The sequence below is a fragment of the Anabrus simplex genome, chromosome 1, assembly GCF_040414725.1.
Source record: "Anabrus simplex isolate iqAnaSimp1 chromosome 1, ASM4041472v1, whole genome shotgun sequence".
In the NCBI taxonomy this organism is placed as follows: Eukaryota; Metazoa; Arthropoda; class Insecta; order Orthoptera; family Tettigoniidae; genus Anabrus; species Anabrus simplex.
The window spans coordinates 44,803,127-44,817,969 of NC_090265.1; the positions used below are offsets into that span (position 1 = coordinate 44,803,127).

The window sequence follows — 14,843 nt, forward strand, 5'->3', positions numbered from 1 at the left end:
AAACCAACCCTGGATGGTAAAGGAATTAAGGTAGGAAGAAGAATAGCCAGATCTTGCCATGTAAACTCACGCGTCCCTAAATGTAATACTTGCCAGTGCCCTAGCAGCCATGATTTAGAACGTGAAATTACATATATTCCTGGCCAGGGAGCATGATGTGTAAGACATATTTTAGAAAGGTTAGAATATGGGAACTTTATTCCATTTGGTATTGTGAACTTCTTCAGAGGTAGGTACGAAAGGGTAGCGTGGCCGAGCGGTCTAAGGCGCTGGTTTGAGGCACCAGTCCGAAAGGGCGTGGGTTCGAATCCCACCGCTGCCAACACTTTTCTACTTTAGTAGAACGATCACTTCGGTTTATTATGCAATCCTCGTCGTTTTTTGTTCAATTGTGCAAGATCTTCAATGAGTATTCTGTAGCTCTTATGTGTAATTTGCAAATTGCTTACCTTCATTTAACTGTGAACAGTCCCCAGCTATTTAAAATTTCCTGGCAGCGGTGGGATTCGAACCCACGCCCTTTCGGACTGGTGCCTAAAACCAGCGCCTTAGACCGCTCGGCCACGCTACCGGCGTCTTAGCAGTTAGTGCGGACAACTGACAACGTCCTGTTGTCGTTAACATTCTGATAATGTACACTATATTATTCCTTAACAATGAAAGTTCAGTTCGCCTCTGTAGCGTAGTAGTTAGCGTGATTAGCTGCGACCTCCAGAGGCCAGGGTTCGATTCACGGCTCTGGTATCCTTGAAGTGGTTTTCGGTGGTTTCCCAATTCTACTCCACCGGTCGAGTTGGCGTGGGGTTAGGAGCGCGCAGCTGTGAGCTCGCATCCGGAGGAAGTGAGTTGAAACCCCACTGTCGGCAGCCCTGAAGATGGTTTTCTTTGGTTTCCCATATTCACACCAGGCAAATGCTAGGGCTGTACCTTATTTGAGGCCACGGCCGCTTCCTTCCCATTCCTGGGCGTTTCCTCTCCAATCGTCGCCGTAAGACTTAAGTGTGTTTGCGCGACGCAAAGCGAGAAGCAATAATTGAAAAAAAGCACTTCTACTCCAGGCAAATGCCAGCACGATACATAACTTAAGGCCATGGCCACATCCCTTTCTCTAAATGGCTGACCCTTTAAGTCTTCTCACTCTTTGCGTCAGCCCCATGAATTTCTTTTGTGTTCGTATGGCGAAGAACATTTCAAGATTTAATGTTTTTTTAAAGCTGTCAGCAAGTCTTAACTGGGTCTGAAAGGTTAACACCCGTATGTGATGTGGATTGCCATAATACGGTATAATACGATTTATCAATATTTTACGGTAAGCTTTTAACATTCAAAGACCGAACATTCCTGCTTACTGGCCATGGGTACTTAGTGCAAGGCGCAAGTATACTTCCACGACCGTAATTCGGTAACGACATTGAGGTTGAGCCAGACGTCCTCCTGAATACTATGGTGATGTGATGGTGAGGGCCGACGTAAAAAAAATCGTGTGTTGGTATGCGAGGATCCTGACGGGGTGGAAGGCGTACGTTTGGTTTTAATGCTGTTTTATCATATGTTGTGTAAAAAATACAAGGCACCCCTTAAATATATGTGTTTAATTACCTGTAGGCCTACAGTTGAAGATGTTCCGTAAAACTACCTCTCTCCACAATCTATATTCATTAATAGAGATGGATAGTTTTATTTCCTCTCGGCAACAGTATGCCATAAAGGGTTAGGCATGGCAGTTGAGGAAGCCTAGGCGAAGTACTGGTCCTGCTCAGAAGTTGTATGCCGTTCCTAAGTACTTTGCTCCAGGACACTACCCTAGATGCGGAAGAGTTAAGATCCCCCGCTGTGTCAGAGGGAAAAACCAACCCTGGATGGTAAAAGAATTAAGGTAGGAAGAAGAATAGCCAGATCTTGCCATGTATTCTCACGCGTCCCTAAATGTAATACTTGCCAGTGCCCTAGCAGCCATGATTTAGAACGTGAAATTACATATATTCCTGGCCAGGGAGCATGATGTGTAAGACATATTTTAGAAAGGTTAGAATATGGGAACTTTATTCCATTTGGTATTGTGAACTTCTCCAGCGGTAGGTATGAAACGGTAGCGTGACCGAGCGGTCTAAGGCGCTGGTTTTAGGCACCAGTCCGAAAGGGCGTGGATTCGAATCCCACCGCTGCCAACACTTTTCTACTTTAGTAAGAACGATCACTTCGGTTTATTATGCAATCCTCGTCGGTTTTTGTTCAATTGTGCAAGATCTTCAAGAGTATTCTGTAGCTCTTATGTGTAATTTGCAAATTGCTTACCTTCATTTAACTGTGAACAGTCCCCAGCTATTTAAAATTTCCTGGCAGCGGTGGGATTCGAACCCACGCCCTTTCGGACTGGTGCCTTAAACCAGCGCCTTAGACCGCTCGGCCACGCTACCGGCGTCTTAGCAGTTAGTGCGGACAACTGACAACGTCCTGTTGTCGTTAACATTCTGATAATGTACACTATATTATTCCTTAACAATGAAAGTTCAGTTCGCCTCTGTAGCGTAGTAGTTAGCGTGATTAGCTGCGACCTCCCGAGGCAAGGGTTCGATTCACGGCTCTGGTATCCTTGAAGTGGTTTTCGGTGGTTTCCCAATTCTACTCCACCGGTCCAGTTGGCGTGGGGTTAGGAGCGCGCAGCTGTGAGCTCGCATCCGGAGGAAGTGAGTTGAAACCCCACTGTCGGCAGCCCTGAAGATGGTTTTCTTTGGTTTCCCATATTCACACCAGGCAAATGCTAGGGCTGTACCTTATTTAAGGCCAGGGCCGCTTCCTTCCCATTCCTGGGCGTTTCCTCTCCCATCGTCGCCGTAAGACTTAAGTGTGTTTGCGCGACGCAAAGCGAGAAGCAATAATTGAAAAAAAGCACTTCTACTCCAGGCAAATGCCAGCACGATACATAACTTAAGGCCATGACCACATCCCTCTCTCTAAATGGCTGACCCTTTAAGTCTTCTCACTCTTTGCGTCAGCCCCATGAATTTCTTCTGTGTTCGTATGGCGAAGAACATTTCAAGATTTAATGTTTTTTTAAAGCTGTCAGCAAGTCTTAACTGGGTCTGAAAGGTTAACACCCGTATGTGATGTGGATTGCCATAATGCGGTATATATACGATTTATCAATATTTTACAGTAAGCTTTTAACATTCAAAGACCGAACATTCCTTCTTACTGGCCATGGGTACTTAGTGCAAGGCGCAAGTATACTTCCACGACCGTAATTCGGTAACGACATTGAGGTTGAGCCAGACGTCCTCCTGAATACTATGGTGATGTGGTGGTGAGGGCCGACGTAAAGAAAATCGGGTGTTGGTATGCGAGGATCCTGACGGGTTGGAAGGCGTACGTTTAGTTTTAGTGCTGTTTTATCATATGTTGTGTAAAAAATACAAGGCACCACTTAAATATATGTGTTTATCTACCTGTAGGCCTACAGTTGAAGATGTTCCGTAAAACTACCTCTCTCCACAATCTATATCCATTAATAGAGATGGATAGTTTTATTTCCTCTCGGCAACAGTATGCCATAAAGGGTTAGGCATGGCAGTTGAGGAAGCCTAGGCGAAGTACTGGTCCTACTCAGAAGTTGTATGCCGTTCCTAAGTACCTTGCTCCAGGACACTACCCTAGATGCGGAAGAGTTACAGAGGTGTGAAAATTATTAGAATAATTTGAAAATTTTGTATAAAATCATATTTATTCATTGATATTTTACTTCCAATTGAAATTAATCACATATTTAGTATTTGGTATTTATGCTCTTTGGATTGTGTGATAGATTCAATCTGTTTTGGAATGCTTTCTACAATTTTTTGCCGGAATCTTTGATTTCCGTATCATGATGTCATATTTTAATGAGTGTCTCTATGAGATTTATCTTGGTTGTAATGCTATTTTTCTTCATTTTCCTCTTCACAATGGCCCAGAGATTCTCAATAGGGTTTAGATCTGGGCTATTGCCAGGCTAAGGAAGAGTTTTTACATCGTTTTCACTTATAAACTTCGTCATAGACTTCGGTTAATGGCACGGAGCACCACCATGCATGAATATAAAGCCACCATTGGGAAACCACTCTCTCATTTGGGGCAAAAATCCTCTTTCAGGTACTGTTTTGTATTGATGCTAGTTCATCATACCCTCTACTATGTACAGACGTCCTGTATTATGAACTGACGTAACACACCAGACCATAACCTGGGTGGAATGCTTGACAGTTTGTGCAATGCATTGGGGCAAGAACTCTTCATCAGTGCTTCTCCTCACGTACCGGGTACCGGCTAATTTTGTCTGTTATCGCAAACACTGACCGCCTCTGTGGTGTAGTGGTTAGCGTGATTAGCTGCCACCCCCAGAGGCCCGGGTTCGATTCCCGGCTCTGCCACGAAATTTGAAAAGTGGTACGAGGGCTGGAACGGGGTCCACTCAGCCTCGGGAGGTCAACTGAGTAGAGGTGGGTTCGATTCCCACCTCAGCCATCCTGGAAGTGGTTTTCCGTGGTTTCCCACTTCTCCTCCAGGCGAATGCCGGGATGGTACCTAACTTAAGGCCACGGCCGCTTCCTACCCTCTTCCAATCTTCCCATCCCTCCACAAGGCCCCTGTTCAACATAGCAGGTGAGGCCGCCTGGGCGAGGTACTGGTCATACTCCCCAGTTGTATCCCCCGACCAAGAGTCTGAAGCTCCAGGACACTGCCGTTGAGGCGGTAGAGGTGGGATCCCTCGCTAAGTCCGAGGGAAAAACCGAACCTGGAGGGTAAACAGATGATGATGATGATGATGATCGCAAACACTGATTCGTCGGGAAAACATATCTGAAAATTTAAAAACGTCATATAATACCATACACACTTCAGTATAATGAAAATGAAGTGAGTAAGTTGCTTGCAAAGAGAACTTTATCCATTTGTTTTAAATTTGGAATTTTCCTTCTTCAGAATATCATATTACAATTCAGGTTCTTTGACTGGTATCATTCTAAGTAACTAATACTAATTTTATAATACCCTGCTCCAGTCATCTCTGAAATGTTCTCTGACGTCTTTTTCCCTGGAAAGCCTCTTCTTTGCAATTGCAGGCGCGATCTTAGCCTTCTTTCCTGGACGGCGTGTAGGGAGATGAGCAGAAATTATTTTTCGACAAACGGTTGAATAGCAGACATTTACTCCGTGGTTCTCCAAACTCCATTTTAATTCTCTGCTAGTGGCTCTTCTAGGTCTCTTTGCCATTTGAAGTAATTTCCATTCAGTCTTAGGACTGAATTTACTTTTCCTTCCACATTTTCCTACCCGAGAATTTGCATGTTCGAAACCAGAATTCAAAGACTCTTCACTCTACACACAAATGTTTGTGAAATCTGTAATCTATCTGCTATTTCTCCTTGCGTGTAACGTTTGAAAGACATTTTCCTAGGAGAAAGGTCACTTTTCTTGCCCATTGTCAAAAACACACACACACACAATTAACAACCTTAACAGTTTGATAAAAACCACTAAATCATAATAAATTAGGCAAAGAAATCAGCTGGGAAACTATGGTAACATATAACAACAATCATAACAATACTAAAACACTTTCACAATGACAGAACCTGAATTCTGAAGTCAACTGTTCAAACACACATTGTAGCTAACATGACACAATTTTGAAGAAATGTCGCAATTATTCTGAAATTACTCCTTTGTAAGACAGTAAATATTCCAAATCACTGTTAAAAGATGAAAATGAAATGTACTAACATTTAAACTCATAATGAAAGTGAAATAGTACACCTAATTAGAAGAGAAACCAAAAAAATTGTGTTAATCACAATTTTTCTAATAATTTTCACACCTCTGTAAGATCCCCCGCTGTGTCAGAGGGAAAAACCAACCCTGGATGGTAAAGGAATTAAGGTAGGAAGAAGAATAGCCAGATCTTGCCATGTAAACTCACGCGTCCCTAAATGTAATATTTGCCACTGCCCTAGCAGCCATGATTTAGAACGTGAAATTACATATATTCCTGGCCAGGGAGCATGATGTGTAAGACATATTTAAGAAAGGTTAGAATATGGGAACTTTATTCCATTTGGTATTGTGAACTTCTCCAGAGGTTGGTACGAAAGGGTAGCGTGGCCGAGCGGTCTAAGGCGCTGGTTTTAGGCACCAGTCCGAAAGGGCGTGGGTTCGAATCCCGCCGCTGCCAACACTTTTCTACTTTAGTAAGAACGATCACTTCGGTTTATTATGCAATCCTCGTCGTTTTTTGTTCAATTGTGCAAGATCTTCAATGAGTATTCTGTAGCTCTTATGTGTAATTTGCAAATTGCTTACCTTCATTTAACTGTGAACAGTCCCCAGCTATTTAAAATTTCCCGGCAGCGGTGGGATTCGACCCACGCCCTTTCGGACTGGTGCCTTAAACCAGCGCCTTAGACCGCTCGGCCACGCTACCGGCGTCTTAACAGTTAGTGCGGACAACTGACAACGTCCTGTTGTCGTTAACATTCTGATAATGTACTTTATATTATTCCTTAACAATGAAAGTTCAGTTCGCCTCTGTAGCGTAGTAGTTAGCGTGATTAGCTGCGACCTCCAGAGGCCAGGGTTCGATTCACGGCTCTGGTATCCTTGAAGTGGTTTTCGGTGGTTTCCCAATTCTACTCCACCGGTCGAGTTGGCGTGGGGTTAGGAGCGCGCAGCTGTGAGCTCGCATCCGGAGGAAGTGAGTTGAAACCCCACTGTCGGCAGCCCTGAAGATGGTTTTCTTTGGTTTCCCATATTCACACCAGGCAAATGCTAGGGCTGTACCTTATTTAAGGCCACGGCCGCTTCCTTCCCATTCCTGGGCGTTTCCTCTCCCATCGTCGCCGTAAGACTTAAGTGTGTTTGCGCGACGCAAAGCGAGAAGCAATAATTGAAAAAAAGCACTTCTACTCCAGGCAAATGCCAGCACGATACATAACTTAAGGCCATGGCAACATCCCTCTCTCTAAATGGCTGACCCTTTAAATCTTCTCACTCTTTGCGTCAGCCCCATGAATTTCTCTTGTGTTCGTATGGCGAAGAACATTTCAAGATTTAATGTTTTTTTAAAGCTGTCAGCAAGTCTTAACTGGGTCTGAAAGCTTAACACCCGTATGTGATGTGGATTGCCATAATGCGGTATATATACGATTTATCAATATTTTTCGGTAAGCTTTTAACATTCAAAGACCGAACATTCCTGCTTACTGGCCATGGGTACTTAGTGCAAGGCGCAAGTATACTTCCACGACCGTAATTCGGTAACGACATTGAGGTTGAGCCAGACGTCCTCCTGAATACTATGGTGATGTGATGGTGAGGGCCGACGTAAAAAAAATCGGGTGTTGGTATGCGAGGATCCTGACGGGGTGGAAGGCGTACGTTTGGTTTTAATGCTGTTTTATCATATGTTGTGTAAAAAATACAAGACATCCCTTAAATATATGTGTTTATCTACTTGTAGGCCTACAGTTGAAGATGTTCCGTAAAACTACCACTCTCCACAATCTATATTCATTAATAGAGATGGATAGTTTTATTTCCTCTCGGCAACAGTATGCCACAAAGGGTTAGGCATGGCAGTTGAGGAAGCCTAGGTGAAGTACTGGTCCTACTCACAAGTTGTATGCCGTTCCTAAGTACTTTGCTCCAGGACACTACCCTAGATACGGAAGAGTTAAGATCCCCCGCTGTGTCAGAGGGAAAAACCAACCCTGGATGGTAAAGGAATTAAGGTAGGAAGAAGAATAGCCAGATCTTGCCATGTAAACTCACGCGTCCCTAAATGTAATACTTGCCAGAGCCCTAGCAGCCATGATTTAGAACGTGAAATTACATATATTCCTGGCCAGGGAGCATGATGTGTAAGACATATTTTAGAAAGGTTAGAATATGGGAACTTTATTCCATTTGGTATTGTGAAGTTCTCCAGAGGTAGGTACGAAAGGGTAGCGTGGCCGAGCGGTCTAAGGCGCTGGTTTTAGGCACCAGTCCGAAAGGGCGTGGGTTCGAATCCCACCGCTGCCAACACTTTTCAACTTTAGTAAGAACGATCACTTCGGTTTATTATGCAATCCTCGTCGTTTTTTGTTCAATTGTGCAAGATCTTCAATGAGTATTCTGTAGCTCTTATGTGTAATTTGCAAATTGCTTACCTTCATTTAACTGTGAACAGTCCCCAGCTATTTAAAATTTCCTGGCAGCGGTGGGATTCGAACCCACGCCCTTTCGGACTGGTGCCTTAAACCAGCGCCTTAGACCGCTCGGCCACGCTACCGGCGTCTTAGCAGTTAGTGCGGACAACTGACAACGTCCTGTTGTCGTTAACATTCTGATAATGTACACTATATTATTCCTTAACAATGAAAGTTCAGTTCGCCTCTGTAGCGTAGTAGTTAGCGTGATTAGCTGCGACCTCCAGAGGCCAGGGTTCGATTCACGGCTCTGGTATCCTTGAAGTGGTTTTCGGTGGTTTCCCAATTCTACTCGACCGGTCGAGTTGGCGAGGGGTTAGGAGCGCGCAGCTGTGAGCTCGCATCCGGAGGAAGTGAGTTGAAACCCCACTGTCGGCAGCCCTGAAGATGGTTTTCTTTGGTTTCCCATACTCACACCATGCATATGCTAGGGCTGTACCTTATTTAAGGCCACGGCCGCTTCCTTCCCATTCCTGGGCGTTTCCTCTCCCATCGTCGCCGTAAGACTTAAGTGCGTTTGCGCGACGCAAAGCGAGAAGCAATAATTGAAAAAAAGCACTTCTACTCCAGGCAAATGCCAGCACGATACATAACTTAAGGCCATGGCCACATCCCTCTCTCTAAATGGCTGACCCTTTAAGTCTTCTCACTCTTTGCGTCAGCCCCATGAATTTCTTTTGTGTTCGTATGGCGAAGAACATTTCAAGATTTAATGTTTTTTTAAAGCTGTCAGCAAGTCTTAACTGGGTCTGAAAGGTTAACACCCGTATGTGATGTGGATTGCCATAATGCGGTATATATACGATTTATCAATATTTTACGGTAAGCTTTTAACATTCAAAGACCGAACATTCCTGCTTACTGGCCATGGGTACTTAGTGCAAGGCGCAAGTATACTTCCACGACCGTAATTCGGTAACGACATTGAGGTTGAGCCAGACGTCCTCCTGAATACTATGGTGATGTGATGGTGAGGGCCGACGTAAAAAAAATCGGGTGTTGGTATGCGAGGATCCTGACGGGGTGGAAGGCGTACGTTTGGTTTTAATGCTGTTTTATCATATGTTGTGTAAAAAATACAAGGCACCCCTTAAATATATGTGTTTATCTACCTGTAGGCCTACAGTTGAAGATGTTCCTTAAAACTACCTCTCTCCACAATCTATATTCATTAATAGAGATGGATAGTTTTATTTCCTCTCGGCAACAGTATGCCATAAAGGGTTAGGCATGGCAGTTGAGGAAGCCTAGGCGAAGTACTGGTCCTACTCACACGTTGTATGCCGTTCCTAAGTACTTTGCTCCAGGACACTACCCTAGATGCGGAAGAGTTAAGATCCCCCGCTGTGTCAGAGAGAAAAACCAACCCTGGATGGTAAAGGAATTAAGGTAGGAAGAAGAATAGCCAGATCTTGCCATGTATTCTCACGCGTCCCTAAATGTAATACTTGCCAGAGCCCTAGCAGCCATGATTTAGAACGTGAAATTACATATATTCCTGGCCAGGGAGCATGATGTGTAAGACATATTTTAGAAAGGTTAGAATATGGGAACTTTATTCCATTTGGTATTGTGAACTTCTCCAGAGGTAGGTACGAAAGGGTAGCGTGGCCGAGCGGTCTAAGGTCCAGGTTTTAGGCACCAGACCGAAAAGGCGTGGGTTCGAATCCCACCGCTGCCAACACTTTTCTACTTTAGTAAGAACGATCACTTCGGTTCATTATGCAATCCTCGTCGTTTTTTGTTCAATTGTGCAAGATCTTCAATGAGTATTCTGTAGCTCTTATGTGTAATTTGCAAATTGCTTACCTTCATTTAACTGTGAACAGTCCCCAGCTATTTAAAATTTCCTGGCAGCGGTGGGATTCGAACCCACGCCCTTTCGGACTGGTGCCTTAAACCAGCGCCTTAGACCGCTCGGCCACGCTACCGGCGTCTTAGCAGTTAGTGCGGACAACTGACAACGTCCTGTTGTCGTTAACATTCTGATAATGTACACTATATTATTCCTTAACAATGAAAGTTCAGTTCGCCTCCGTAGCGTAGTAGTTAGCGTGATTAGCTGCGACCTCCAGAGGCCAGGGTTCGATTCACGGCTCTGGTATCCTTGAAGTGGTTTTCGGTGGTTTCCCAATTCTACTCCACCGGTCGAGTTGGCGAGGGGTTAGGAGCGCGCAGCTGTGAGCTCGCATCCGGAGGAAGTGAGTTGAAACCCCACTGTCGGCAGCCCTGAAGATGGTTTTCTTTGGTTTCCCATATTCACACCAGGCAAATGCTAGGGCTGTACCTTATTTAAGGCCACGGCCGCTTCCTTCCCATTCCTGGGCGTTTCCTCTCCCATCGTCGCCGTAAAACTTAAGTGTGTTTGCGCGACGCAAAGCGAGAAGCAATAATTGAAAAAAAGCACTTCTACTCCAGGCAAATGCCAGCACGATACATAACTTAAGGCCATGGCCACATCCCTCTCTCTAAATGGCTGACCCTTTAAATCTTCTCACTCTTTGCGTCAGCCCCATGAATTTCTTTTGTGTTCGTATGGCGAAGAACATTTCAAGATTTAATGTTTTTTTAAAGCTGTCAGCAAGTCTTAACAGGGTCTGAAAGGTTAACACCCGTATGTGATGTGGATTGCCATAATGCGGAATATATATACGATTTATCAATATTTTACGGTAAGCTTTTAACATTCAAAGACCGAACATTCCTGCTTACTGGCCATGGGTACTTAGTGCAAGGCGCAAGTATACTTCCACGACCGTAATTCGGTAACGACATAGAGGTTGAGCCAGACGTCCTCCTGAATACTATGGTGATGTGATGGTGAGGGCCGACGTAAAAAAAATCGGGTGTTGGTATGCGAGGATCCTGACGGGGTGGAAGGCGTACGTTTGGTTTTAATGCTGTTTTATCATATGTTGTGTAAAAAATACAAGGCACCCCTTAAATATATGTGTTTATCTACCTGTAGGCCTACAGTTGAAGATGTTCCTTAAAACTACCTCTCTCCACAATCTATATTCATTAATAGAGATGGATAGTTTTATTTCCTCTCGGCAACAGTATGCCATAAAGGGTTAGGCATGGCAGTTGAGGAAGCCTAGGCGAAGTACTGGTCCTACTCACACGTTGTATGCCGTTCCTAAGTACTTTGCTCCAGGACACTACCCTAGATGCGGAAGAGTTAAGATCCCCCGCTGTGTCAGAGAGAAAAACTAACCCTGGATGGTGAAGGAATTAAGGTAGGAAGAAGAATAGCCAGATCTTGCCATGTAAACTCACGCGTCCCTAAATGTAATACTTGCCAGTGCCCTAGCAGCCATGATTTAGAACGTGAAATTACATATATTCCTGGCCAGGGAGCATGATGTGTAAGACATATTTTAGAAAGGTTAGAATATGGGAACTTTATTCCATTTGGTATTGTGAAGTTCTCCAGAGGTAGGTACGAAAGGGTAGCGTGGCCGAGCGGTCTAAGGCGCTGGTTTTAGGCACCAGTCCGAAAGGGCGTGGGTTCGAATCCCACCGCTGCCAACACTTTTCTACTTTAGTAAGAACGATCACTTCGGTTTATTATGCAATCCTCGTCGTTTTTTGTTCAATTGTGCAAGATCTTCAATGAGTATTCTGTAGCTCTTATGTGTAATTTGCAAATTATCTACCTATTTAACTGTGAACAGTCCCCAGCTATTTAAAATTTCCTGGCGGCGGTGGGATTCGAACCCACGCCCTTTCGGACTGGTGCCTAAAACCAGCGCCTTGGACCGCTCGGCCACGCTACCGGCGTCTTAGCAGTTAGTGCGGACAACTGACAACGTCCTGTTGTCGTTAACATTCTGATAATGTACACTATATTATTCCTTAACAATGAAAGTTCAGTTCGCCTCTGTAGCGTAGTAGTTAGCGTGATTAGCTGCGACCTCCAGAGGCCAGGGTTCGATTCACGGCTCTGGTATCCTTGAAGTGGTTTTCGGTGGTTTCCCAATTCTACTCCACCGGTCGAGTTGGCGTGGGGTTAGGAGCGCGCAGCTGTGAGCTCGCATCCGGAGGAAGTGAGTTGAAACCCCACTGTCGGCAGCCCTGAATATGGTTTTCTTTGGTTTCCCATATTCACACCAGGCAAATGCTAGGGCTGTACCTTATTTAAGGCCACGGCCGCTTCCTTCCCATTCCTGGGCGTTTCCTCTCCTATCGTCGCCGTAAGACTTAAGTGTGTTTGCACGACGCAAAGCGAGAAGCTATAATTGAAAAAAAGCACTTCTACTCCAGGCAAATGCCAGCACGATAAATAACTTAAGGCCATGGCCACATCCCTCTCTCTAAATGGCTGACCCTTTAAGTCTTCTCACTCTTTGCGTCAGCCCCATGAATTTCTTTTGTGTTAGTATGGCGAAGAACATTTCAAGATTTAATGTTTTTTTAAAGCTGTCAGCAAGTCTTAACTGGGTCTGAAAGGTTAACACCCGTATGTGATGTGGATTGCCATAATGCGGTATATATACGATTTATCAATATTTTACGGTAAGCTTTTAACATTCAAAGACCGAACATTCCTGCTTACTGGCCATGGGTACTTAGTGCAAGGCGCAAGTATACTTCCACGACCGTAATTCGGTAACGACATTGAGGTTGAGCCAGACGTCCTCCTGAATACTATGGTGATGTGATGGTGAGGGCCGACGTAAAAAAAATCGGGTGTTGGTATGCGAGGATCCTGACGGGGTGGAAGGCGTACGTTTGGTTTTAATGCTGTTTTATCATATGTTGTGTAAAAAATACAAGGCACCCCTTAAATATATGTGTTTATCTACCTGTAGGCCTACAGTTGAAGATGTTCCGTAAAACTACCTCTCTCCACAATCTATATTCATTAATAGAGATGGATAGTTTTATTTCCTCTCGGCAACAGTATGCCATAAAGGGTTAGGCATGGCAGTTGAGGAAGCCTAGGCGAAGTACTGGTCCTGCTCAGAAGTTGTATGCCGTTCCTAAGTACTTTGCTCCAGGACACTACCCTAGATGCGGAAGAGTTAAGATCCCCCGCTGTGTCAGAGGGAAAAACCAACCCTGGATGGTAAAAGAATTAAGGTAGGGAGAAGAATAGCCAGATCTTGCCATGTATTCTCACGCGTCCCTAAATGTAATACTTGCCAGTGCCCTAGCAGCCATGATTTAGAACGTGAAATTACATATATTCCTGGCCAGGGAGCATGATGTGTAAGACATATTTTAGAAAGGTTAGAATATGGGAACTTTATTCCATTTGGTATTGTGAACTTCTCCAGCGGTAGGTATGAAACGGTAGCGTGGCCGAGCGGTCTAAGGCGCTGGTTTTAGGCACCAGTCCGAAAGGGCGTGGGTTCGAATCCCACCGCTGCCAACACTTTTCTACTTTAGTAAGAACGATCACTTCGGTTTATTATGCAATCCTCGTCGGTTTTTGTTCAATTGTGCAAGATCTTCAATGAGTATTCTGTAGCTCTTATGTGTAATTTGCAAATTGCTTACCTTCATTTAACTGTGAACAGTCCCCAGCTATTTAAAATTTCCTGGCAGCGGTGGGATTCGAACCCACGCCCTTTCGGACTGGTGCCTTAAACCAGCGCCTTAGACCGCTCGGCCACGCTACCGGCGTCTTAGCAGTTAGTGCGGACAACTGACAACGTCCTGTTTTCGTTAACATTCTGATAATGTAAACTATATTATTCCTTAACAATGAAAGTTCAGTTCGCCTCTGTAGCGTAGTAGTTAGCCTGATAAGCTGCGACCTCCAGAGGCCAGGGTTCGATTCACGGCTCTGGTATCCTTTAAGTGGTTTTCGGTGGTTTCCCAATTCTACTCCACCGGTCGAGTTGGCGAGGGGTTAGGAGCGCGCAGCTGTGAGCTCGCATCAGGAGGAAGTGAGTTGAAACCCCACTGTCGGCAGCCCTGAAGATGGTTTTCTTTGGTTTCCCATATTCACACCAGGCAAATGCTAGGGCTGTACCTTATTTAAGGCCACGGCCGCTTCCTTCCCATTCCTGGGCGTTTCCTCTCCCATCGTCGCCGTAAAACTTAAGTGTGTTTGCGCGACGCAAAGCGAGAAGCAATAATTGAAAAAAAGCACTTCTACTCCAGGCAAATGCCAGCACGATACATAATTTAAGGCCATGGCCACATCCCTCTCTCTAAATGGCTGACCCTTTAAGTCTTCTCACTCTTTGCGTCAGCCCCATGAATTTCTTTTGTGTTCGTATGGCGAAGAACATTTCAAGATTTAATGTTTTTTTAAAGCTGTCAGCAAGTCTTAACTGGGTCTGAAAGGTTAACACCCGTATGTGATGTGGATTGCCATAATGCGGAATATATATACGATTTATCAATATTTTACGGTAAGCTTTTAACATTCAAAGACCGAACATTCCTGCTTACTGGCCATGGGTACTTAGTGCAAGGCGCAAGTATACTTCCACGACCGTAATTCGGTAACGACATTGAGGTTGAGCCAGACGTCCTCCTGAATACTATGGTGATGTGATGGTGAGGGCCGACGTAAAAAAAATCGGGTGTTGGTATGCGAGGATCCTGACGGGGTGGAAGGCGTACGTTTGGTTTTAATGCTGTTTTATCATATGTTGTGTAAAA

General features: G+C 44.6%; 11 non-coding genes across 11 annotated transcripts; 5 read left to right on the forward strand and 6 right to left on the reverse strand.

Annotated features, from left to right (window-relative positions):
* The first annotated feature begins 242 nt into the window (after positions 1-242).
* Positions 243-322, forward strand: TRNAL-GAG (transfer RNA leucine (anticodon GAG)). The gene has a single exon. It is a non-coding gene; the product is annotated as a tRNA-Leu (tRNA).
* Positions 323-491: 169 nt separating this feature from the next.
* TRNAL-UAG (transfer RNA leucine (anticodon UAG)) lies at positions 492-571 on the reverse strand. The gene has a single exon. It is a non-coding gene; the product is annotated as a tRNA-Leu (tRNA).
* Positions 572-2,337: 1,766 nt separating this feature from the next.
* On the reverse strand, positions 2,338-2,417 carry TRNAL-AAG (transfer RNA leucine (anticodon AAG)). The gene has a single exon. It is a non-coding gene; the product is annotated as a tRNA-Leu (tRNA).
* Positions 2,418-6,128: 3,711 nt separating this feature from the next.
* TRNAL-UAG (transfer RNA leucine (anticodon UAG)) lies at positions 6,129-6,208 on the forward strand. Its single transcript has one exon. It is a non-coding gene; the product is annotated as a tRNA-Leu (tRNA).
* Positions 6,209-7,975: 1,767 nt separating this feature from the next.
* Positions 7,976-8,055, forward strand: TRNAL-UAG (transfer RNA leucine (anticodon UAG)). Its single transcript has one exon. It is a non-coding gene; the product is annotated as a tRNA-Leu (tRNA).
* Positions 8,056-8,225: 170 nt separating this feature from the next.
* On the reverse strand, positions 8,226-8,305 carry TRNAL-AAG (transfer RNA leucine (anticodon AAG)). The gene has a single exon. It is a non-coding gene; the product is annotated as a tRNA-Leu (tRNA).
* Positions 8,306-10,073: 1,768 nt separating this feature from the next.
* On the reverse strand, positions 10,074-10,153 carry TRNAL-AAG (transfer RNA leucine (anticodon AAG)). The gene has a single exon. It is a non-coding gene; the product is annotated as a tRNA-Leu (tRNA).
* A 1,520-nt stretch (positions 10,154-11,673) lies between these two features.
* On the forward strand, positions 11,674-11,753 carry TRNAL-UAG (transfer RNA leucine (anticodon UAG)). The gene has a single exon. It is a non-coding gene; the product is annotated as a tRNA-Leu (tRNA).
* A 168-nt stretch (positions 11,754-11,921) lies between these two features.
* Positions 11,922-12,001, reverse strand: TRNAL-UAG (transfer RNA leucine (anticodon UAG)). Its single transcript has one exon. It is a non-coding gene; the product is annotated as a tRNA-Leu (tRNA).
* A 1,518-nt stretch (positions 12,002-13,519) lies between these two features.
* Positions 13,520-13,599, forward strand: TRNAL-UAG (transfer RNA leucine (anticodon UAG)). The gene has a single exon. It is a non-coding gene; the product is annotated as a tRNA-Leu (tRNA).
* A 170-nt stretch (positions 13,600-13,769) lies between these two features.
* TRNAL-AAG (transfer RNA leucine (anticodon AAG)) lies at positions 13,770-13,849 on the reverse strand. Its single transcript has one exon. It is a non-coding gene; the product is annotated as a tRNA-Leu (tRNA).
* Positions 13,850-14,843: the final 994 nt, after the last annotated feature.